The following is a 26,150-nucleotide window of genomic DNA, read 5'->3' on the forward strand; positions in this document are numbered from 1 at the left end:
GGATCCCCACCGACGCCGCAGTGGGTCATCTGCCCCTGCTAGGGCCCCGGGCTGGGACGTAGTGGAGTGGGTGGGCCTGTGTCCCCCCTTGTGGGTGGCCGTCTCCCCCTCTCCCAGGCCTTGGAGGCTTGGGCCTACTGTTATTGCTCAGCCATGGCTGAGGGCCTGACTCATTACTGCCCTGCTCTGACCTAGGGCCAGGCCTTTTTGCTACTGTTTGTACTGCTACTGCTCAGCTCCTGCCGGTGGGGCCTGAGCCTCTGACTCCTTGCTGCCCTGCCCTGACTGTGATCCTGGGCTTACGGTGCTTATTCCAGTTACCGCAAGGGCCGCCAGGAAAGACTCCCGCGGCTGGACTAATTCTCCAAACCTCAGCAGTGTGCAGTGAGCCGGTGTGGCTCCCCGCCGCCCTGGAGAGAGCCGAGCCTCGGCCAGCACTTCTACATATGGGCACAATCCTGCAACGGTTATTCCTGAGCATCCCCTTAACAACAGTAGGACTGTCTTGCGTGCCACTAGGTACACTTTTGAGTGATCTGTTTGGTCAGAAGGTTGCTCTACAAGGATGCGTTCTCATACAGGCTGCAGTCTCATACAACTTGCCATTGAATGTTGTCTTTGGAGCCAATACATTGAGTTACAAAGTGAGCCTACATTGCTGAGAACAACATTACAATGACTAGTATTGCTAACTTTTAGCTACTGTAGTATATGCACATGTTTATGAACAGGAGTGGATGCTCCTTATTACCCAAAGTAGAAGAACGGCTTTCAGTACTTGATGTGGAATTAATTGGTCTCGTGTATTCAACAGACACTAAGTTAAGTCTTTGTGTATGTTCAGATGGATTTTTGATTAGCAGCTCCTTCCTAGCACCATCTATTATACAATGTTTATCGGGACTTGCAGCTCACTTCCTCCTTTAAGAAAAATATTGATATTAGTACAATAAACAACTTGCCCAGTAAACAAATCCATATGCTCCTGTTTTAGGAAGTCCTCAGCCTTTCTTTCAAAGCAAACAAAACCCAGTTTTACTTATTCAATAGTAGTGGGCTGTTTTTTTAGGGTACTGCAGGAATCTTGACTGAAATCTTAAAAGGTCATCCCCTACCTCTTCCTGCCCTGCTCCTTTCCCTCCCGCCCAGCACCTCCTGCACACTGCTGAACAGCTGATTACCAGTGGGTGGGAGGTGCTGGGGGGATGAGGAAGGAGCTGATCGACGAGGTCACCAGTGGGTGCTGAACACCCACTATTTTTTTCCATGGGTGCTCCAACCCTAGAGCACCCATGGAGTTGGCTCCTATGATGGCAGGTGAATTTTATAGGCTCTAGATGATTAACTATGTGGCTTGTAGGTGCATTCAGGGAGCTAGATGTCTCTGAGCGATACAACGAGCTTGCAATTATTTGTACCTCTTCTGCACTGGATGAGAAGTCTACAGGTAAACGTCAGAGGTGACATTGTCTCCTGTATTACCCACACAAAACCACAAAGAGAAAACACCCAAATAAGTGCTTGGTACTCTACAAGAGAAGCTTTTTCAAAATAGGTCTTCACACATAATAGCAACAACCCTCGGAACATAAGAGAAGATTTGTAATGAGCTTTGACATTTTTCAACAAAAGACACTATAGATCTGGATGTGTTAAGCGAGCAATACAATGATTATGATTAAGCACCTGGAGGTTGTTAATGTCCTCTACATGAAAGGAGAGAGAATTTCCTTTCTTTTTTTCTTGATAGCACAAATTAAAAACAAAGCCAGCTGTTCCATCTAAAATGACTTTAGTTTAAATCTTTCTTGCTCAATAATCTTTTCATTATACACTTCCTGCTGGGATAATTTTGAGCCAACTCATGCTACTGAACATGCAGTACAGTCTCTCAGCAGTAAGGATGTGCCCAGTTAATTCAGAATCCACTCTTCCCCTCCCCCACCCCCGTTGAATCATTAAAATTTCTTTGTCTGTCTGACAAGGCAGAGCAGAGATTTTTATTTTTATGTTTTTTATTTATTTTATTATTTTTTAAATCAAGAAACAAACCACTCTTCATGAGAGGCTAATCATGTGCTGGACACTTGTGTAACATTCTGAAGGGGAGTCACGAATAGGACAAACAGAGAGAAGCCCACAGTGAGAAGCATACGGATCCATATGTGTGACAGGTTCTGCCCGTTATCCTGAACTGGGTTACACTTCTAACATAGGCCCTTCCAACCCTACATTTCTATGAATCTATAGGCTTTCAAACTGCAGTAAGTCTCTACCATCTATGGGCCTGGTCCAAAGCCCATTGAAGGCAGTGGGGAAATGCCCAATGACATGAATGAGCTTTGGATCAAGCTCTATATAGGGTGTGTGGAGAGGGCGGAGTAATATGAAACCTATCAATCAAGAGGCCCAAGTAACAAATCTTAGATCCAGATGAGCATCTGACCCTCCAAAGTCCGAGAGGGAGATCGGGTAGTTCTACACTTGATGGTCCAGTGTGGGTAACAAAAATTGTGACAAGCAAGTCTGGCTAGAATAACAGGCTCGCTGGCTCATGTTATTTCAGGGAGAAGTTGTTTCAGTTGTATGGGGTTACTGATACGTGGCTATGCAGGATGCAAAAATGAGTTGGCAGGATCAGTTTATCTCCAGTTATTGAACTACTTTTGCATTTTGCTACATTTGCATTATTAATGGCAAAGAATTCCTTTCTGTGTCAAGAATGATGACTAAATGCTCATAACTCCCACATTTGGATCTTTAATGTGGCTGCCACTGTTTTTCATTGCAAAAGATTCTCTTGCAAAAAATGACAGATTTCACTCTGGATAATCTTTTGAATAACCACAGTCTCAAAGCCCTGGTCTATGGCAATCTGTATTTATTGAGACATTGTCTGTATGAGATACTGCCATTTTCTTTGTTCTGCACCACCAGGACCACTAGAATGGTGTGCTGGGTCATATACAGTTCTCTTTGGATTCTATAATCTCATCTAAAGTAGAGCTGGGTGAATAATGGAAAATACATTCCATTTATATTCATTCCACTTTGAAACTCACTTCCTCTTTTACAGCCATTTTGTGCGTGCATGTTTCATTTGCCTTTTCACAAACATTCTAGTGAATTGCTAAAGGAGTGAGAAACCAGAAAATGTTAAGTGAATATTCATGAAAAACATCCTTTGAGTTCACAGCTGTGAGTCTTCAAACCAGATGCCATGGGCCAGGTCAGAATGGAAGTATATTCGCTCTGCACTTGCTACATATTGGTGTAAATGAATACACAAAGTGCAGGGCAAAGCTGAAACTGGCCTGATGAGTCATGCTTATCCGCTCTGGAAAAAGAACCACACCATGAGATATAAAGAGCTATAGCCACCAAAGCTTAGATCTACAAAGCTGTTTAGACTCCTAACTTCCATTGTGGCCCAAATGACTTGGTAAATTTCAAATAAGAATTCCAACCTGTTCAGACAAATAGCATAATGGATTGGAAAAATGGTTTAAATGATTCACCAACCTCTAATCTAAACACAGAGTACTCCAGATAACTTTTAATTTATATTAGTTATAACAATTGTTCGTGATGGCTTATACATCTGAATTCTGTAATTCCCCAAACTTCCTTTTATATGACTTGTTTCTGAATTACTTGGTATTTTCAAGTGTGATTACTAAGGGTCAAATTTTTAACTTTTGACTTCAGTGGGAGTTAGGCAACTACATAGCTTTAAAAATCTGGCCCTTAACCAATAAAGACTGGGAGTGGATGGGCCATTACACAAAGTAAAACTATTTCCCCGTGCTTTTCTTCTCCCCTCCCCAGTTCTTTATATCTCCTTGTCATTACCACTACAAACAGTTATTTTTCTCTCCTGCTGACAACAGCTCACCTTAACTCATCACTCTCCTTATAATGTGTATGGTAACACCCATTGTTTCATGTTCCATGTGTGTATGTGTGTGTGTGATATATTCTCTTCCGTCTGTATTTTCCACTACACGCACCCGATGAAGTGAGCTGTAGCCCATGAAAGCTTATGCTACAATAAATTTGTTAGTCTCTAAGGTGCCACGAGTACTCCTATTCTTTTTGCAGATACAGACTAACACGGCTACTACTCTGAAACCTGTTATTTAACTGTGTATCTGCATGTTACTTTATAAATATCATATAACCAAGATACCCATGTATTTGGCCTTTTAGAATAAAGTAATTGAAAGAATGATAATGTAATTCCAGGGTAATTTGTTGATGCAGATGAGCATGGACATGTTATCATAAGCCCTGAATGGGGCAGCAGTATCTTAGAAAACTCCATCTTCTATGTTGCTGGAGGACTCTTTTTGTGTAAAAGGGGTCTTTCATTGTCTGAAGGCCATTGATAGATTACATGTAGAGAAGTCAGCTGTGCCCAGATCTTGCAATAAATTTTTATGCCATAACTTCCCCCTATGGATTTGTCATGGTATGTTGTTATATTAAAGAAACTTCAGATGCTATTGAAGCAAACAAATGATTGGTGCTAATTTTCTGGCCTTGCCCCTGCCCCAGAAAGCTCTAATTGAGATTCCTCAGCTGATTGCTGGCAGGTCCTTTGTTTCAAGACGTGTAGTAGAAATGTTTTACAGTGCATAAGAAAACACTTTTTATGTCACAAAACACCCCCTTTAATTACAACAGTAGCTCAGGAGAATGAGTTCAATCATTGCAGATGTCAATTTTCTTTGAAATTGGTTATAATCTCAATTTCCCATATTTTAAAGGGCTTTTTTTCCAAATATTACTCAACACAAATAGATTTACCTTTTTGCACTAGCTCAGTTGGTTGTCCCTTAAGAATGCATGAAAATGACTTCATCTTCTGAAAGGTTGGTCCTAGCTTTGAATAGGCTTGTACTGTAGAGTGGGGAAACTGAAGATTAATTGTTTCACTAAGAACTTTGGACGTAACTCAGATGTATAGGTCTTAGAGACCCCAATGGAAAGCACAGTTAAATCCTCAAGCAGGTTTTGTTTTATTACTTCCAGGGAGAGGAAGTGTTCCTAGTGACATTATGTGCAAGAAATATGATGTAAAGTGTAATTCTTTGAAGTTGTTGCACCTCAGAGTGTCTAATTATATCAGGAATCTGTAATCACCCAAGGCCTCACAACATCTTATCCTTACTGTGCTTCCAAACATAAAAGGGACCAGGATGCCAGGAAAAAAAAATGTGCTGACCAATCAGCTAACTCCAAACCAGTTGCAAAATTGTGATGGGACTGAAGCTACATTTGGGGGAAAGCTTGCTTTAGCAAGAGAATATATAAGTGTATCAAAACAACTTTTCTTGCCCGAGAACCTTATGTCCTTTGTATCGCAAATAGTTCTAAATCAACTCTTCTGCAAGTTGAGGTACGAAGCATCAGACAATGGCCAATTGCAAATGGTCATATTGACTACTCAAGCAGCATGCATACAGGGGGTTTCATAAACTGATCAGCACTTTAACCATGAAATGCCAAATCTACTGTGCTATAACCATGTAACCTTATTGCCTACAGTGGCGTGTGCTCTCAGTTACACTCGTGCAACAAAGTTGTTTGTGTTTTTGTTTTGTTTGTTTAAATGCTTTTGGACCCAAACAAGTGGATGAAATCAGGGAAATTCCTATTGTTCCCCATGAAAATGACTGAGGTACTTATGTTCAAGAAGGCTCAGTACATTTTCATTCCTAAAGCCGTTACTTTCTCTCTCGATTGGACACTTTTGGTACAGTTGCTGCCGTGCTGCCATGCCTGATGTCTGCTGACCTAACTGACTGGACCACAGAGGAGTTTTCCTACACACGCAGTCTAACAGGCTGACTGTGTTTGGATTCCTTGGGGCTTTATATACAGTACAGCAGACCTCACAGAGAGCTGAATGTGGTTCTGCCTTTCATAGATCAACCGGTGGTGATGGTGGCGGCTGACGTATTTTAACATAAGAGTTTAAATAAAATCCTCCAGCTCATTCATTTAACATAGTAATGAAAATGTTCCCTATTTTAAAAATGTATGCTGCTCAACAGTACAAGACTGACTAATATTTAGGTGGACTAACAAGAGTGGGATTCCACTGTGTAACTGAGATGAGACACTCTGGAAAACATTATCGCAAATGCTAAATCCCCATGAATTTTGGTGCACTTTCCTACACTGTAAGAGACCATTATAATAATCTAGTCTGACCCCTGCATAACAGAGGCCACAAGTCTTACCCAGTAATTTCTGCATCATGCCAGTGACCTTATGTCTGAGCTAGAGCATATCTGTTAGGCTTCATCGTGTTTATAAGACTTCAAGTGATAGAAAACACATCAAATCCCATGTCTTTAAGGGCAAAACATCCATTTACTGAAGTACTCCTGTGTGGAGGTTCTGCTTTTAGCAGAGTGTGACAGGGCACTCTCACCTAGCATTGGATTAGCAAGGGTTAACCCTACATTGTGGGCTGAGGAAGCCATGCCCCCTAAACCCTTATGGGCATGCGCCAATGCACCAGTATAAAAGGGAGCAGTTTAGCTCAGTTGGGGCTGATTGCCGGAGACGAAGGACACATGCTGCTGGCTCCAACCAAGGATCAGCCGAAGCCAGAGACCATGGGAGACAGAGACACTGCAACCCAGGCAGACACCAGGCTACCCACAGAGTCCGGAGTCGCCAGGGACAGCGCAGCCTGAGGAACCCAGAGGGAGTCGAGCTTCTCAGACTGCAGCAGCGAGAAACACAGCAGGAAGCAACCCAAGGGAAAGATAGTGGCCCGGTTAGAGAACCAGAACATTGAGTCAGCATGTTTCAATTGGACCTGCCCCCCCACTAATTCAGGGGCATATGCTTCTGCCACTACTTGGGCTGGGGCCCAGTGGAGAGGGAGGGCCCAGGCCTCCCTACCCGGGCTGCCACTACCCCCCTTTCTGGGTATGGTGGCCCCCTTCCCTGAATAAGGCCACTTGGCCGCAAAGCCTTATTACCCCGCGAACAGGGATGAATCCAGCGACTGTGGCCACTGGGCCGTACTGCTCCGTGAACAGGGATGAATCTATGGATTTTGAGCACTAGCTCTTACTACCCTTCCAACTGGGCTGGTTCTAACTGACTTTGGCCATGAGGCCCTACTGCTCTGCTAAGAGGGGCCAACCTATTGACTCTGACCCCTGTGCTGGACTTCCCTGCTAACAGGGGCAGATACAGTGCAAGGTCTGGAAACCAAAGTCAGCCCAGCAAACTGGAGTGAATCCACTGAGGCCTTACTGCCCTGCCAAGAGGGGGGATTTATTGACTCTGGCCATTAGGCCATACTGCCCCATGAAACAGAGCTAATACTTTGACATTAGCCACTATATCGACTCTGGTTACAGAGATATAGACTCAAGTGACACATACTCTGCACCTATGCACTAAGGGAGATGGGTCCCCTCAACCCTGTCACACTGAGCTGAAATAAAAAATACAAATTTTTGACCACGTCTAGTAAAGCTACGTACAAGCAAAATAAATAGTACAACTATAAAGCAGAAAAAGTTGCCTCCAAAGTTCAATAGTTCTTCATGACATTATTACTATTACATACGCAGTTAAATCATCAAAATCTGCCAAAGAGATGTTATCACACACCTTAGTCAGATGCAGATCATAGCCCATAGAGAACAGCTGTGTTTTCTGGAAATGACTTCATATTTCTGCATGTTGTCTACCGCACTGAATCTAACACTTTCAACAGCAAATAAAGCTCTTCCTTTCACCCCCATATTCCATTTCCTCAATGTAGTAAAGGTGGTAGGTAATTGCTAACTATGCACTGAAATATTTTGGCTGCCTTTCTCTAAAACATTCTTTGCAAAGGTTAAGTAGCTGCAAACCATGCAAGTATGTGAAGTTTCCTCCCTGATTGGAACAGAGGCTGTGCACACTGGGTTTCATTTGCCTCCAGTTTGCACCAGTTGTGCTCTGGTGCAAGTCCTTTGATTTCAGCAGAGCTATTCCTGATGCAGGGGTGACAAACTGTAAACCCTGTATTTAATGGCAACCACTTCAAGTCAGGGGGTGCTGCAGCACACCCGACACCCCTAGTTCCAGCACCTATGCACTGATGAAAGTAAAAGGGGAATCAACCCCACTTTTCCCTTCTTGAGGTTTGGCTTTATTAACAACTCAAGCAACAGAACTCAAGCTTTTTTTCCAAAGCATAATTGGTCCTAAGATTACCCTGTAGGCTCTTTTTTGTCCCAGAGCAATGCTCAGCCCCAGTTAGCTTCTGTTCAAGGCTAGCATGATCAGCCTGTCAGCTTGAGTCAGCAGTAATTACTCTGCATCTGTTCTGGTTTCTAGAACCCGGAATTAGGGTAATTCGGGAAGGGAACTTTGCATTCCTTCCACTTTATCACAGTCCTTTTCTTCTTAGACCCTTTCAGGTTGTAGTGCACACAAAATGTCAGCTGGTGTATATCTTTTATCACAGCTGCACCAGCGAAATGTTTTGTAGTTGGAATTCCGCGTTCACTTCCATCTGTCAGACTGAACGGGCTGCTGAAGTGTATGCTAGAGCTGTGACGGACACCTGCAGAAAGGACATCCATGTGATCCTGTCAGTAGAGATCATAGCTGATGCACAGCTGTGAAAGCTTGAGGATTCTACCCAGCTAGCAAATTCCATTTGTGTAAGTAGTGGCTATATCAACTGTTGATGGGCTACTTAGCTAATGACAGGGGAAGACAGAATAATACTAACGCTGTAGCTACCTGGCAAGAAGTGAAAGTAGCAGAGCTAATCTCATTGACTCCTGTTAGGGTGAGGGGGAAAGAACAGGTATAATTAAAAGCAGCATTTGTCCTGGTTTCAGCTAGTTGATGACTCTGAAGCTTTCCAGATAGAACACATTTGGTTTGTGCCAAGATATATCAATGGCGGGTGCTGTATATGAATCCACATAGCTAGTGCTGCTGAATGTATTGTGCACTTCATTAATTTCAGTGTAACACTAAGAGAGAGCAACTGTGAAACAGTTACTATCCTATAGACATTCACTCTGATGAATGGCGTAGCTGAGTCCCACTCCATCCTTGGTATAGATGTGCAACCTATTCTCCAGTCCGGTCAGTGATGGTAAGCTTTGTATGAAGGACCAAAGGCTCAGGTCTAGTCCAACTGCATTTTCTGCATCCTTGCTCTTCGGGGCCAGTTCAGCCCCTGGTGTAACTTGGAGCAATTACATCAACTGGAATAGTTCCTGGGAGCCACTTTGCTGGTCCAGGATTAATGGAAGTAGGCACATACCCTAACCCACGCTAGAGTATCCCCAGCTCAAGGGGAATCCCTAACTACTGCTCAGGACAGTTTTCCACATGCTTTGCACTGCCTGCACCCTCCTCCAACCAACTAACCCCATTTCCCAAGCTCCACTATCAATTCCTAGCCTGAGGGTAAAATTTCTGCCCTTCTCCTTCCTGTTACAGAGGTGCGTGCCCACACACACAACTGCCACAGAACCACAAACTAGACTCTGCGGTGTGGAGGGTTATGGACCTCCCTTTGAGATTCCCAAATCTTCCTTCCACTCAGCAGCCATTCTCTTGCCTGTGGAGCCTGCATAGTCACTCTGGAGATGGCCATATTTTCTCCTTTACACTTTGTTTTAAGCACAACTGTATAAATTCAGCCTTGGAAACCCAGGTCTGTGGGACTGTTGCTTGGGAACTCAGCATTTCCAAGCCCAAACTTGAATGTCCACACTGCAATGTAAACATGGGCTTACAATTGCTAAACCTGGGTCTCCTAACCATGCTAATGCATCCATATTGCACTATGCAGACCTGACTTGTGTCTGTGGCGTGAACTGCGTCCACACTGCAAAATGACAGTGCTTGGACCTGAGTCCCAGATGGACTTGGGCTTGGACCTGAGTCCCAGTTGGACTCAGGCTCTGAATCTTCCCCTTAGCAAGGTCCTAGAACCTAGGTCCTAAGCTTTGGTGACCCAAGTCAGACTGATTTGTGTGTGGATTACAGGGGGGCTTAGGCACCAACTTGAGCCAGTGCCGGGACTTAGTGTGCAGTGTAGACATGTCCACAGACGTTAGTGTGAATCACTCCCTGAAGTCAAGGGCAGAACTTAGCTTTAGTCTCCCTGCATCATTCTTCTCCCTGCATCATTCTTCTCCTGCCTTGTTTGATGATCTGTTTCTTTTCAACCTCCTAGTTGCAAACAGGAACTGCAAATGACTTCTCTGTTCTTTCTGCTAGCTTATGTGGGAGAAATGAATAAATGTTGCTTTAAATGAAGCTATCTGCTGAGCAAACTGCTGCCTCATACTTGGTATTCTGTCTCCTCAAATGGCCATTAACCTGGGAGGCAGCTAGATCCCTGTGAAAGCCAAATGGATTTGTGATGAATGGAGATTTTAGAAGAGTTCAAGGAATGTTGTACAGAACACACAGTAGCTTATCTGCAGGATATACCCTGGGCTGCTACTAATCATCTACACTGAGTATTAAACCAATGGATTCTGAGATCTGTATTATTTCCAGTTCAGTGCATGCTGGTCTTTATTCTGTTCCTCAACCTTTCTAAGAGGACTCATGACAATGAGTCCTCTGCCTGAGTATACTGAAGGGTAATTAGTTCTGTGTGATATTCACCTCTACCTGGGAGCAATAGAAGTTAATAAAAATTTCATTTTTTTTACCCGTTTACACTGGAACAAATCTGGAATATTAGGACCTTGAAAAGCCCTCAGCTGTTGTAAGTCAATTGATTTTTCTTCCCCCTTGCTGCCCCCGCTCTCATACCTATTAGATCCAATGGACCCTAAAGTTGCCTAAGGGGCATATTTTTTCCAGGCATTTTCAAGGTAAACTATTAACAGGAAATAGGTGTCTAGTGAGATTTTTCAAAGGCATCTAGGTGCCTATCTGCATCTTTAGGCACCTATGTTTAACAAATTTGGCCCTTTGTGACTTTGGAGCCCAAAGCTCATCAACTTTCAATGTGTTTATGCTCCTAACACACGTAAGTACTGGAAATCCCATCCTAAACCTTCACATTTGCCTTGTGATACCTTGTGAGAATGATGCCCTAGTTAATTATTAAACAACACATTAATCTGTCCCACATACAATATCAGAGACATGCAGAAAGGACACTACAGAGAACATCTTGTACAAGTATATGCTCTCTCTAGCTTAAAAACTAAGAATGGCAATGGGAAGGAAAGTCCTCACCCACAGAGTAGGAAACACTGGAAGGATGGATAATAGAAAAGATCTACTGATCCTGCCACTAACTATCATGATTAGTTTTAAGGAAATTATTTGCATAAGACTACTGAAGGGTTTGCAGAATGGAGACCCTAGATATTTGTAAGGTACTTCATCCCCGTGTGATGTGGTGACCTGATCTCTCAGTAGTGCTGACCTCCTACTGAAGTCAATAGTTGTGTCCACTCAAAACCTCTGATAAAGCAGGTTATAAGCACCTCAGTAGAATAAATCCCTGTTAAAGGGTGTACTTCCCCAAGTATCCAAATTAATCATTGGAAGGTTTGCACTCACAGGTGCTATTACAAAGTGGAAATAAAGCTCATGCATCATTTAAATGCTGAGTACTTTAGAAATAGAAAATAAAATATTTATGCTCAAGAGCACAAAGATTGCAAGTTTGGCATTGATCCAGATGAGCAAACTCACTTTATTGCCTTAGTTTGCTAAGCAGTTGAAAAGTCAGTTAGTTGTCCATTGTAATCTCTCCCTCTACGCTCACCTAAGGTAGATGCCCTCCAGCTTACACCCATAGTAACAGTCCTGGTGCCGATAGCGAGGATGCAGAAGTCCAAGCTCAGACGGTCCTAGTGGAGACTGGTGTTCCGTTTGCTCTTATGGGTTGGCACTACATGTCTAGTCTACCAGAACTTCCTCATCTTTCTTTGAAAGCAGAGCCATACAAGAGTACACTTATTTGCTTAAAATAAGTTCATTTTACTTAACATTTTGTTTCTCACCCCCACCCCAATCTCTGCAAGGGATTTTAAATAAAAAACGTTGGGTCCGATCCAGTTGTGATGTAACATAGCATAGCAGTCTTGACTCAATGGAGCATTCTACTTACCTTTAAACCTCTTGATGATGATCGACTTCAGAGTTTGTCCAAATGATTGGAATAACAGTAGATCAGGATTTTGGTATGTCTAAATGCTGGAGCATTATATGAACTTGTCTATTTATGTGGCACAAGGAATTTTTTTCAAAAATGGCTAAGTCACTTGGGAGCCTCATCTCTGGTTTTAGTGACCAAGGATAGGGTCTTGAATTGAAAAATATACATGTGAAATGCTCCTGGCCAAGAAGCAAGGTAAACAAGGAAGTGGTCAGGAATTGGGGCTGGCTGGGTATATTTTAGTTACCTAAGGTATTAACTAACCCAAAGGGCTTATTTTTCCTGTTTTAAATAAACAGATACAGTAAAATAAAGGTCAGCAGGAGAGTTGGTTACATTCACATTTCTCTGATATATGATTGTTGTACAAGATCTAGTCCTCTCCAAAACATTTTCAGGATGTGTTTTACCTCCAAATACTTCTGCATCAATCCATGATCCTGGCTACACAAGTCTCAGGGAGAGATGTACATTGTAGATACAAGATTTACAGTGCAACCTGGAGAGTAGTACTATGGTATTTAAAGAATGCAACATGGAGGTCTAATCCTACAATGTGATGAAAAGGTATGGCAGAGTTAACTATTGACATCAAAGCTGATTGCCTAATACTGTACAATACTCCTGTACATTTCTAGTGATCCTGGAATGGGAATTCTCTGTTATGAAAAGATCTTATTGATTAGTTATTTTATGTACCAGGGAACATGTTACATTTAATTTTAGATTATTTTTCAGTTCACAATTGCTCATTGATCACAGACAAAAGTGATTATTGCTTGGGCTTAGTAACAAGAAATATGTAATAATACTCAAGTCTTCAGATGAAAGATTCTTGAAGAGACTGTGAATAATGGAATAAAAAACATCAGTCTGACTTCCACAGCTCTGGGAAGTCAAACATGAAATCTTTCTTTTAAAATCCAAACTGAACGCTCCCTCTTCCCCATTATCATAAAACCCACATGTTGCAAAATATTTTTGATGGCTTATTCTGGTCCAGGAATTTCAAAACACATATGGAGACTCTCCAAATCTTCCTCGAAGGGCAGGCGATGAGAGTGCACTCACATTAGTTTGGAAACAATATTCTAATCCTATGCCAATTTGTTTTGTAGCCAGTGGGGGAAAATATGTTGTGGTCCACCCTTGAATTAGAAGGTTTAACTGAAAAATATCTGATCTGTAATTTAGTATATATCTCAAATGTATAACCAAAACTATTTTCTCTTGTCTGCATGACTGGTTATGGTATCCTATCACTAAATGTTGAAGGTATGAGCATCAGGACAGGTTTTATTTCAGGGGTCTCAAAGTCCCAGCCTGCAGGCCATCTGCGACCCGAGAACCTCCTCACTGTGGCCCATGGAGGAGAGGCGCATGCTGCCAGCAATGTCTGCTGCAGGCGCTGCCCCGTGCAGCTCCCATTGGCTGGGGGAAAGGGATAGAGATATCATCACTAGTCGCCAGGCAGAGTCAGCCATGGAGGCAGCATCACTTTTTTCCACAGTGAGTATAAACAAGTCAAAATACCAAACACAACTATCTGATGCACACCTTGCTGCAATCCTGAAGGTTTCCACTGCTTAGTCACTGAGGCCAAACATCATCAAACTGACAGAACTGAAGCATTGCTAGGTGTCTGGTAAACACTAAAAACTCTCTGGCAGCCAAAGAATTGTAGAAAATTGCATGACAGTTTTATTGTTTCTAAGAAATTAGAAATAAAAAATAAACTTTTTCTTTTCTGAACTCCATCTTCAGTGACATTACTGGCCCGCTGGGAGGATTTGAGGACTGGCCCTGGCCCTAAGGTAAATTGAGTTTGAGACCTCTGTTTTATTTGGATGTAATATGCAGTTGCTTAAGCCTCAATCCAGCAAAGCACTTGCTTAACTTTAAGCATCTGAGTATTGTAGGCTGACTCTGGAATTAAAACATCATGATTTCCCAACGTTCAATTCCAATAATGTCTTTTATCTGAACCAAATGCATTCCACAGTTTCCAGACCAAATACATAGACCAGGGAATAAGGGGGTTTGGTGTCGAATTTAATTCTGGTTGTGTAAATATGAAAATAAGGTATCTCTGGTACCCCAGAGTGCCCTCTGCTATCTGTATAAGAAAATAAACCTCTTCAGGGAGACTGCTTGATGCGTGACAGATTTTTAAACAAATTATGGGTTCAGATAACAAAATCTCCGTGTTGTGCTGATATGTTAGCAATTATCACAGAGGAAGTTTGTCTGGGATCAGGCCCAGCTGTCCCCAAACTGGATTTGTAAACAGTCTGGAAGTTGATTTTCCTATTGGTGATAGAAAGATTGACGTTTAACAGCAGGCTTTTCTTCAGCAACGACAAGCATGATTGTTCTGCAGTTTCACCAAGTGTGTGGTGTGATTAGATTGTGGTTTTACAGGAGGTTGGATTTTTCGATTGATAGATGGCCAAAACCCAAAGGATTTTCTGCATGGGAACAATCTGTATGGATTGTATTGTATAGTGTCTGTATCAAAAGAGCTTCCTATTTTTATATACACTTTGGACCTGATCCAAGTCACGGGGAGGATTCCTATTTATTGCAGTGGACACTGGATCAGGCGCTTGAGTGAATATACATAAGATCTGTATTACTTAATAATTTTTCAACTGTATGTGAGAAACAATTTCTCTGCTTTGATAAGGACATTTGGAAAACAGTTAAATTTCCTTTCCTCAGAGCCATAGAGCAGCCATGAACATCCGATGTCTCTTATAAAGATAAAGACCATTGGCGTCCACATGAAAAAATATAGTAGATGAAATCGTGCCTCCATGGAAGTTAATGGGAGTTTTGCAGTTAACTTCAGAGGGGCCAGGATTTCCCCCTGTCAGCCTTGTGTGTGATAGAAAGACAAGCCATGCTACTTTACATCATACGTAATGTAAAGAACAATTCATCTAAGGTATGTTTTCAGACTTTGAGAGTTAAGATGCTTAACCCATTTAGCTTATTGAAGAAAACATTGAGGTGACGTGATCATGGAGTGTGAGCACCTATCGAGAGAGAAGATGATCCTTCATTTAGTAGAAAAGGGCATTAAAAAGACCCAGGAGTTGGAAGTGAAAGTTAGAAATACCCAGACTGGAAATAAAGTGCAAGCGTCTAACAAATCTGTTTTTAATTATGTAAATGCTTGAGCAATAGACACATGTTTGGCAAACTTATTAAAATGTTCTATCATCTTGTTATGAAATTGTTATATAGGGGCGGGAACCAGAGTGTGGGATGGCTGCCTATGTATGTTTTATATTGCAAATAAATACAAATAAGGACTAAGGGAAAATACTAAAGTGGAAAAAGATCTGGGAAAAAATGCAATTTCCAGTCTTCAGAACTGCGGGTGACTTGTAGAGGAGGCAGATACAGGGAGTGAGCTCCATTCATATACTAGAGTGAAAGCTCTGCACTGGAAATGTGATCCAATGTTTTGTCCCCACCTTAACCCCTGTTTCCAGCGTCTTTGAAAGTTCTTCAAACAGAATTTTAACTAGAAAAAAACCACACTCTGGATGAATGCGTTACAATTTTTTTTAGTAGATTTTAAAATCCCTTTAAATATTCTCCACAGTGGAAATGGTTAATGACTTAAAACATTTCTTCTTCATGAGAAGTCTTGATGGTTTCTCTCCAATTCGGCTATCAGCTGCCACCTACTTTATTACCTTTTTGTAATCCCACTCATTCTAGCATCCCTTAACGAATGCTTGCCAGTACTTTAACATACTCCTCCCCAAGTGCTTCTCCCGAAGACAGTTGTCAGATGGCTGTGACTCCTGAGTTGTGATACAGTTCACGTGGCCAAGGAATGTGACTTTGTGCATGCAGGTCTCTGAACTGAAAGTTCCGAGTTTTGACTTCATGGTACTTCCTTCCTTCCATATCAAACTTTGCATCAATGACATCCTTTATTCTGAGGTTCCCATGCTATGTTAGCCCAAGGGAAATACCATTGTGGGGTTGCATTTGAAACCTCACCCTTAAAAATTAACCAAAATTCAGCTTAATTAAAAAAAAATTGGTTGTAGCCTCTTTATTTACACTTTTGGACATTATTGACTTTTAAAGTCATTCTTCTTCAGTAATAGTTAACAAGAGCCTTGGTTTTATGCCTAACTTAAAATCACACTATGCTGGATCCACTGCACACATGATCTCTTACTGACAGTCAGTTAGGTATAAATGAGGGCTACTTCTCCTTGTAGGTTTGCAATACTCATCCTCCACATATGGATGACTGAGGCAGAGAGAGAAGAGGAATCTATGGCAGGGCCAGGAACTGAACATATATATCCGGAGTCCCCCTCATCTAGTGTCTTGACCATAAAACCACCTTTGTGTTAATTACCAGGGTTCCAGCCAGAGAGACAGTGAAGTAGCTGGGATGAGAGGATTGTGAGTGGAGTGTCTTGGCAAGCAGTATGGCCTTTCAAATTGCTCATACTGCCAGATCCTTAGGTTTAGAATTGTGACTGAATTATGGCTGGAAACAGTTAGCACTAGCCAATCAATTAAAACCGGCATGATGGAGCAAGATGGGAGTAATGAATTGCCCACAGAGGGCAGATTGGGGCACATCAAGCTTTGGAAGTTGATTAATCTGAATTACCTGGCCTCTCCTTTGTTCTGATAAAAACTGGCTACACTTTAAAAAGGCTAGACATGGGCTGGCTGCAGCTGCTGCTGACTGTAGCAAATCCGACAATTTCACTGTTGCCTTCTCCCCTCCCTCCAATTTGTTTTTTGGTCTCAATTTGCTGCCTCTTACCATATGTTTTAAATTGTAAGCTCTCTGGAACAGTTCTGTTATGATATATGTACAGTGCATACCACCATGGGGGGGCTGACTGGGGCCTCTAGCTGCTACCAAAATACTAACAAATAGGTCCAAAAATGTGTGGTTTTTATTTCTTTCCAAATGACAAATAGATAGAAGAAAGAGCTCTGTCAAATTAACCTGCAAAACTGCTGCTGGTTATATTTGCAGAGTTCTAGTGTTAAACTACTTGCATGAACCACACCTGGAGACAATACCACTATCCAGCCAAAGACCTGAGACAGTCATACTTATAAATCTATATGCCAGATGTACATGTTACTTTTACTAGAGTTCTTTTGTACGTCTTGCCCAATGGCCTGCAATGTCTGTCTCTCTGAAAGCTTGTAACACCAGTAAAAGAAAACAGACCGAAAGGAAAAAGTACAAAAGATTTGCCTCAGCCACGGGAAACTGAAACTGCCAACACTCTACTTCAGTGAAATGAGTGACATAGTCAGAATCAGGGTTTTAGCAAAGTGTCAACAGTGTGTGTATAGATATTGATCAGAGTGGGTCATTTCCTGGGTCAGGTTATTTTTTTTCCTGCCAAGGCAAATTGACTGGGTGAATAGATGCAAAGGAATAATGGTGAGAGCTAGACCCCTGTCCTGTGGGAAATTCTGAGATTTTGAAACGCTGCTTCAGCCCAAACTGGGACAAAAGGTCAAAATTTCAGCTCTTTTTGCAAAACTAATATTCTTGATATTTTTATGGTTTTGATATGAAACGTGACATTAACGTAAAACTCAGAATGATAACATTGAAACATTTCAACCTTCTCTAAATTTCCCATGATTTTTTTTTCACAAAATCGATTGTTTCTACAAAACATCTAGATTTTAATCACATCACCATTTTCCAATGGGACCTTGGTCAGTCAGAAAAATGTCAACCGGTTCTAATAAAGACACTCAGAAAGCTCCTTTTCCCCAAGAATATCCAGGTACTTTAGGAGGGTTTAACCAATACCCTCAACCTCCTGTCTGAGGGCAGTAAATAGCAGTCGTTTTATATTACAATTGGGAAAATTGAGTTTGTCTGTCTGTTTGTTTGTTTTCAGAAGTGCTCCCTCATTTATATGTGCTCCACTTTTTGGTTGCCCAGCTTCAATGCCTAAAATTTGGCATCCAGAATGAATGGAGACTTTTTTGAAAGCGTAAGACTGACTTGGCACCATTGCACAGGGAGTCAACGCATGAGGGGGCATGTGGGGTCATGTGCCCACCAGATCTGCTGCTTTGCTTATATTGAGCATAGTCACATTGACTGAACATGCTCAGTAACACCACTGAAGCTGGCTGCCCTCATTCTGTTCCTCCCATCCCATGACCCTATGGATGTGCATGTGAGTGACAGACAGCAGAAAAGGACTGACCATACTGGAATTCCTGATCATCTTCTCCTCCCCCACATCAACCCCTCCTCCCACTTGAAATCCTTTGTCCCTGTTGCAGGAGTGCTCTATAAAAGAGAGGTACCAGTAGATGTCACTCAAAAATATGCAGCATTGTCTTTGCATTTAGTAGGACCACTAGAACTTCTTGTGTGTAGCTCTTTATGTGCAGCTGCAGCTCATATAGACTTCACTGAGAATCAGGGGAATGCTACTAGTAGCAGAACGTAGCCCTACATACCTTGTGATGAAAATATCTCTAGTCCCAATGCGTATGAAGCAGGTATTGCTGGAGGGCGGGTAGTGGATGTCAAAGTTTTGTGAACATAGGTGCGTCTCTATGCCATGTATGGATGTTTAAGGCATTCTAGTGAAACAGGTGGGCAGCCCAAAATATTCAGTTCAGGTTTCTGTTCTGGACCCAAACATTAGCAAATTCTGATTCAAAGGGGTTCAGCTCACTATTACCAAGGGAATTTTATTTTTATATTTTATTTATGCAAGTTAACTGTAAGACTAAATGGAAAATTGATACCTCTTTGAGTCACTGTTTCGTGGCCTATGTGCCCAGTTCCTATTGGAGAGGTGGCCACAGCATAAAAGCAGCCACCACAATTGGCACTAGCAAATATGCATTGTGATTTAGCCAGGCCGCACAAGAAGTCTAGCAAAGCTATGCGTAGAAACCAGATCTCCTGACTCAGACATGTGCTTTATACAAAAGTAAAAGGAAGCCTTTGCTCTATCAATGGATCAGGGACATCAAGAGCAGCAGGGCTGCAGGCCTCTCCAAGCTGTCTACCAGTGTTTTTCAGGGCTTGTCTGTAGTATGTTAAGCCATACTCCAGGACCGTCACTTTGCTGTAGCAGTGTCCACACAGTGAGTTAGCACGCAGCAATCTGGTGACCTGTAAATTCACACCCTGGCTCGCTGTATGCTAACTCACCATGCAGACAAGCCCTCAGTCCTGACCTGGATGTTTTATTCATGAGTTAAGAAGATAGTCTGTATTCCCATTCATTTCCTGCTGAGACTGAACTATAGTCTCATCTCATAGATGAAAACTTCAGGTCAGAACTGAGGTCTTCCTCTACCCTTGATGGCAGTAGGAAAGAGGAGAGCTTCCCCCAGAAATGAGTTATTTCATAAGGCTTTAACATGGAAGATAGTCCTCTGACTGGAACTCCCCCCCCCACACTGCTTTAACCATTAGGCAACACTGTTGCAGCGAGTACATCTTTGTTGTCCACGCCCCAAAGATGTTTGAAAGAAGAACTGCAAAAACTTTGCACAGGGTAGCATGTTTGTATGTTCATTTGTTTTTAAATTGTTTTTTGTAAACACCCCAAATCATTTGCAGAATTTTAAAAGCTGTAAACATATATTAAAACAATTAGCTGGGGGAAAAATCTGTCCTTCCTCCCCGTGAAGACCTGAACTCAGGGCTCTGTGCTTCTCCTCAGCAGTTCTTCACTTTACAACCACTTGACAATTCAAGTGGATTTTTGAGTGTCCTGGGGTATTCCCCTCTATCCCTGTCCAGGATGTTAGAACAATCAAAGAAAGAGGCTGGCCACAGAGATCCTATCTGACACTTTACTTCACTCTGTGCGCTCTGGGCTAGGACTTTAGTCAGCACTGTGTGAATACTCTTAAGAGTGCCAGAGAGCTTTCAGTTTATGTATCTTACAATCCTTGATTTAAGAGGCTCCTGGTAATCAAGGCACGATAGCTATGGTGTGATCAGCTATTGCAAAGCAAAGACTGAGCTCTGGACTCAAGTGCTGGCAAGTAGAGGGGGAAATTAATTTTCTAGGATTTTATTTTAAAAGAAAAATTGAGATGTTTATCTTCTAAAACTTTGGAGCTGATCTAACAAACAACTGAAATGTTACCAGTGATGTGGCTAATCTTACAGTCACTGCCTCGAACAGTTTTGCCTGCATTAGGTTGAAGGGTAGGGGGTGATTTAACTGTCTATTTCTAGCATGGATTTTATTAACCCTTTTTCATGTGGTAATCTAGCTGCACCAGTTTCGTTTCCGGATCAGGAAGCAATCGATCCAATCATTGGACTTTCTTACGAAAACTGTCTATTTATAGTTAAGTGGCTATGACAGCAGGATGCCTATTTGCAAACTGATTTCAATGAGCCAGAATGATGACTGAAAGGCCTTTCTACTTGCATGATAGATACAGATAACAGATATTTAACTTAACAGAAAAACTAAGCTTACTTTTCTTTTTAAAGGGCCAGATTCCCATCTGATGTAAATTGCAGGGCCGGCTCCAGGCCCCAGCGCCCCAAGGCCCCAGTCCGCTGGTCCCATGGCTCCGGTGGACCTCCCGCAGGCGTGCCTGTCGATGCTCCACCGGAGCCGCCTGCCGCCCTCCCGGCAACTGGCAGAGCGCCCCCCGCGGCATGCCGCCTCAAGCATGCGCTTGGCTTGCTGGGGCCTGGAGCCGGCCCTGCCCACAGGCGTGCCTGCAGAGGGTCCGCTGGTCCCGCGGCTCCGGTGCAGCATCCGCAGGCATGCCTGTGGGAGGTCTACCGGAGCCGCAGGACCAGCGGACCCTCCGCAGGCACATCTGCGGGAGGTCCACCGGAGCCGCGGGACCGGCGAGCAGCAGAGTGCTCCCCGCGGCATGCTGCCGTGCCTGGGGCGGCAAAATGGCTAGAGCCAGCCCCGGTAAATTGGCATAGTTTCATTGGCCCCAATGGAACAACATCAGTTTGCACCAATGAGAGATCTGGCTCCAAGTGTTCTAAAACAATAGGCTCTTCTCTTGAGCTAAGTAATTGGAAATTGTCAGAGATCTTTGCTCTGCCATTACGTGAGGAGCAGCACCTCTATAACCCTAACAGCAAGATATAGAGCAATGCAAAACTTGTCAGTTTCAGCTTGTATGGGTTTTGGGGTTAACTTTTTCTCAATCCATTTTGCTTTAGGTTTCAGGTTCATTACATCCAGTTTGATGGAACAGACATGTTTGCTTAAGCCTTGTGAGTTGTAGAGATGGGTAAGCTACTGTCCTGGTTAGAGGCAGCTTATTAAATTGGAGCATTGATAAATAACAGTGAGGTACCTTGCTATGACACAGCAGATAATGCCTTCCAAAGAGGAAGTCAGAGGAATGAACTGGATGGGCATGGAAACTCAGTGTAAGTCCTGGAGATCCCTGCACATTGCCTGCACAAGAGGAATATGGGATGGAGGAGCCACATATGATCCCCTCTACTAATTTTCCCAGGTCTGCATGGACCGGTCTTGCCTCTGTACTGCTGCAATGGCACCTTCACCACTCTGGGGCCCCTTCTAGCTGAGTCTGGCCTGTATTCCCAGTGGGAGTGAAGCCCTACTAATTCCTTGCCAGACTGTCATGGGAAATCTGATGGGTTTTCAGGAGAAGGCACTGCAGATCAGGCCCAGTGGCTGCCTGCCTCTTTCTGCCCTCAATCTCAACCAAAAGGCCATGGAGACCCAAACACAGCAGAGGGGAACCTCTTGGTTGCTAGACAGCACTTCTCTGTGGGCATGGAGGATAGTCCGGCATGGAAGGTGAATTTCCACTGCATTAGAACTTCAGATCTTCCCTAAAGTCTTCCTCTGATCATGTGACTTTCACTCGCCTCAAGATTTAAAGCAATACTACCAATATTTTTAAACTAGCTGACAGTTGCCTTTTCCTTCTTTCTTGGGAGATGGCACTCTTCTGGGGCTATTATGAACCTTGTTTTAAATGAGAAATAAATCTAGTTGGTTGCACAAGGGATGGGGCGGGCTTGCAAAGATTGATTAAGCTCAGAAGACCTACAGTGCGACCAGCAGTCATAGGTTTTGTTATGAAACTAAGAAACCTAATCTCAGAAATGTCACGCCTGTTGGGAGACGGTAAAAAGTTTTGCTTTGCTTTTCAAGTCATGTTGTGGGGTGGTGGATCCATAAAAGTTGAGCATGAAACTCTCCTGGGTTAGTTCCAGGTGGTTTGGTAGCTTTGAGATGAGAGGCTGGCACTATTCTAGGAGCACAGAGAAAGCTATTGCCACTGGATTCCTTTGGGCAGAAATCTCATTGAAAGTGAACAGGAATTTTGCCAGAGGAGGGACTGTGGGATCAGCTAGGCTAAAAGAGGGAGGATGATTGCTTGCTTACAAACAAAGAGTTTCCTTTCAGCTGCAATCCCAGCATGCCATTCCAACGCGTCTTCTGGCTCCCATCCACCAGCCCCGGAAATGAGGGTTCTTTTTTCCGTAGCACTGTTGTACATTTCAATTATTAGAGTTACCAGGCTCAGCTATTTGCTTCTCTGTGTAGCCAGGGGAGCATGTTGTTTTTATTCAGCATCTGAGGGCTCAAGATTTTCCAAAGTGACTTGTGACTTTTGAATGCCAGAATGAGATGCCTTTATAGAGGCCTGATCCTCAGAGGGCTGGTGCTCAGAAGACCCTTCTGAAAAACCAGGATCCTTCAAGATATCCGAAGTCAGGCACCCACCAACTGTGGCACCTCAGTTGGAGGCCAGTTTGGACCATTTGGCTGTGTGCTCCAGCTTTCTGGTCTTAGGGCTCTGGGGTGCCACACTGGGGAGTTGTTACAGAAGAACGCAGATAGTGCCCTGCTCTACACAGGGATAGAAAGCACAAAGAACATCCCTGCTGCCTTGTGAAAGGACTTTGTCTAAACCCGTCAGGGCACTGTTCCCTGTTAGCTCCCTGGCCTGACGGACGCTAGCTTGCCAGTGAGGCATAGCAGTGCTGGCCAAGCATGGAAAAATGCACACTGCAGTGCGCACACTGAAAGGGCCGGAGAGCTGCTTCTGCAGCATGCTGTCTCCAGTAGCAATTCCTTCCTTGGCCTCTCCTATAGCATTCCCTGAACCGCACTCCAGCAACAGCTGCAGCTTCGAAACCACAATCTGGTCCTAAATCTCCCTTGCAGGATGGCTTTCATTTCTCCCAGGAAACTATTAAAGCTACCAAGGACATCTGTTGCACTGGTACAGTTTAAGTTACCAGATTGATGATCCTTTCGTCTAACAGCAATAAAATAGAAAATAATGGGTCTGAAAACAATCTCTGGCTGTAAGAGGTTTTTTGTTTTATTTTTGTGTCTCACCCCGTTTTATATATTTCTTCATCTGCTGGAAAACTGGATCTTAATGATGGAAATTGTTAGCTGCAGTTTTTAGGCTTATCATTGAGAATTTTAGCTAATTCAGACTCTGATGGATCAGAAATTAGTATTTTTGGTCTTGTTTTAACTATCTGTTGTATAACTCCCTGCCTGTGAGAGGGCAGGCAAAAGAACAAAGAGCTGCATTACAGTAATAGCCAGAGATAATGCAGCATTGTCTCTTCCCAGACTGCGGTTTCTGTGACCCAGCCGGCTGGATGTTATTTTAATAGCTGTGCATCCCACCCATACTTTTCTGTGGGCCCAGAAGCCAATCTGCTGTGACGCCTTGCAAGCTCGAAACTTATTCATGTTCAGGAATGGGAGGGTCAGGGCCACTGACACACACCGGTATCCTGCTGCCTATTATTTCCTGCCAGCGCTGGCATTGCACCAAGCACTAACATGACAGGTGGATGGAGTTCACAAGGAAATAATGTCATGGGCCAGTTTTCCAGGAAAGCTGTTAACTCGATTCACAAACCTGGGACCTTAGACTGAAGGGTAGCATGGCTGGGCCGAGCACTGGTGGCCTTTAAAAAAAAAAAAAAAAAGGCTGTTAATTGTTTTACTGTATAAAGTGGCTCTGACTCTTGGAAATTAAACTGCAGTTTAGCTGCGGCCATGTGTCTATTTCACTAGGACCTGGGACGTTCTTTGTGAGTTTCAAAGAGCCCTATGCTTGATTGTAATGAATTCACCTAGCCAGGGTGGTTATTACATGATGGTAGCACATTCAACATATTATGATGGAATGACTCTAGTGATTGGGGGTGGAGGGGCGGTTGGGAGATGGAACAGTGGAAAGGAGGGAGCAGATCTTATGCTGGTGTAAATGGTGAAGCTTCATTAACTTCATTGGAGTTGAGCTGATTTACACCAGCTGGTGATCTGGCCCAATGTGTCTTATAAACAAGACTTTATCTTCCATAAACTGTTAAATTTATTTTCTCCAGCTGGGCAATCTACATACACTTTTAAAGCTACAGTATCTTTCCATATTCTTACATACGGTGTAGATATTCTATATAAAATCAGAGCATCAATATAGTCCCTACAGAGCCATATTTTTAAGATGGTTTTATACAGTTTTGGGCTTTTACTGCACAAAGCACTGGAGCATGAACTGAATCAACAGATGAAAGGCGCTTTGTGAAACAGAAATGCAAATCTTCCCATAGGAAATCTTTAGATGCATTGGCTATCACCCTAGGATTTCAATTACCCTCACATGAGAGCAGTGATCAGTCCTCAGCTGTATCAATAGTGGTATTAATTATCTCAATAAGAGCCTAAAATTCAAATCGATGCTGCAGTTTAAGCAGCAATTTCTGCCCTGTCTGTGTATTCTTATCTATAAAGGCTGGTCTGCACACAGGTCTACTGTCAGTTAGGGATGTGTATACAGTGGTTGTGTAGCTGAGTTGGTCCAAAGATATTAGAGAGACAAGGTGGGTGAAGTAATATGTTTTATTGGACCAGCTTCTGTTGGGGAGAGAGACAAGCTTTCACGCTTACAAAATTCTTCAGGCCTGGGAAGTGTATTCTTGTCACAGCTAAATACAAGGTGGAATAAATAGTTGAGCATAAGTATTTAACACACATTTCAAAAGACAGTTCAAGATGAAGTAGCCAGTTAACATCTCTCCATTTAGGGGGAAAGGAAAGAAAGAAAAAAGTGAGATGGGATGTTTAGTGAGTTATAGATTGTTGTAATAAACCATAAATCCAGTGTTTTCATTAAGACCACAGTTTTTAGTGTCTGGCAAAGTTATGAACGTAAGCTCTCAGGCTTGTCTTTTGAAAGTTTTGTGCAGGTTTCCTTTGAGGATGAGGACTGATAAGTCAGATATAGAGTGATTGCTTTGTGAAAAGTGTTCACTCACAGGTAATATGGTGTTTTTGTCGTTTATCATTTTTCTGCATGAGTTGACCCGAGAGCGTAGCGATTGTCTCGTTTCACCCACATAGTTGTTGTTAGGGAATTTAGTGCATCGGGTGAGGTATGCCACATGTTGTGATAGGCATGTGTAGGACCCAGGGATCTTGAAATTTGAGTTGTGGTGGGTGTTGATCATCGTAGAAGTGAAGATATGTCTATACATTTTTCATCTCTCTGGTAGCGTCTGGTGTTGCTTTGAGTTGGTGTGTCCTGGTCTGTGGAGAGCTTGCTTCTGATGATGAGCTTAGAGAAGTTGAGGGGTTATTCAAAGGCCAGAAGAGGGGCGCAAGAATGATTTATTTCAGGATGTGGTCTCTATCAAGCATGGGCTGTAATCATAGGCGCTGACTCCGTGGGTGCTCTGGGGCTGGAGCACTCATGGGGAAAAATTGGTGGGTGCTGAGCACCCAACGGCAGCTCCTTGACCCAGCTCACCTCCGCCTCCACTCCGCCGCCTCCTCCCTGCGCGCGTTGCTTCTCCCTCTAACTCCAAGCTCTTCTTGCCGTGAAACAACTGTTTTGCGGCAGCAAATGCTAGGAGGGAGGGAGTAGTAGGAGGAACATGGCGCACTTGGGGAAGAGGTAGGGCTGGGGTGGGGAT

At 43.1% G+C, this 26,150-nt stretch overlaps 2 protein-coding genes across 2 annotated transcripts in view; one reads left to right on the top strand and one right to left on the bottom strand.

The window, feature by feature from the left end:
* Positions 1-7,826, bottom strand: part of MMD (monocyte to macrophage differentiation associated) — a 137,532-nt gene extending 129,706 nt beyond the window's left edge. Inside the window, exon 1 of the mRNA XM_030534105.1 lies at positions 7,645-7,826. The gene's annotated coding sequence lies outside the window, so the exon portion shown is untranslated. The remainder of the gene's footprint in view (positions 1-7,644) is intronic.
* PCTP (phosphatidylcholine transfer protein) overlaps positions 1-26,150 on the top strand; it is an 86,567-nt gene that overhangs the window by 4,949 nt on the left and 55,468 nt on the right. The gene's annotated exons all lie outside the window — the stretch shown is intronic.

The sequence above is a fragment of the Gopherus evgoodei genome, chromosome 15 (assembly GCF_007399415.2).
Source record: "Gopherus evgoodei ecotype Sinaloan lineage chromosome 15, rGopEvg1_v1.p, whole genome shotgun sequence".
In the NCBI taxonomy this organism is placed as follows: Eukaryota; Metazoa; Chordata; order Testudines; family Testudinidae; genus Gopherus; species Gopherus evgoodei.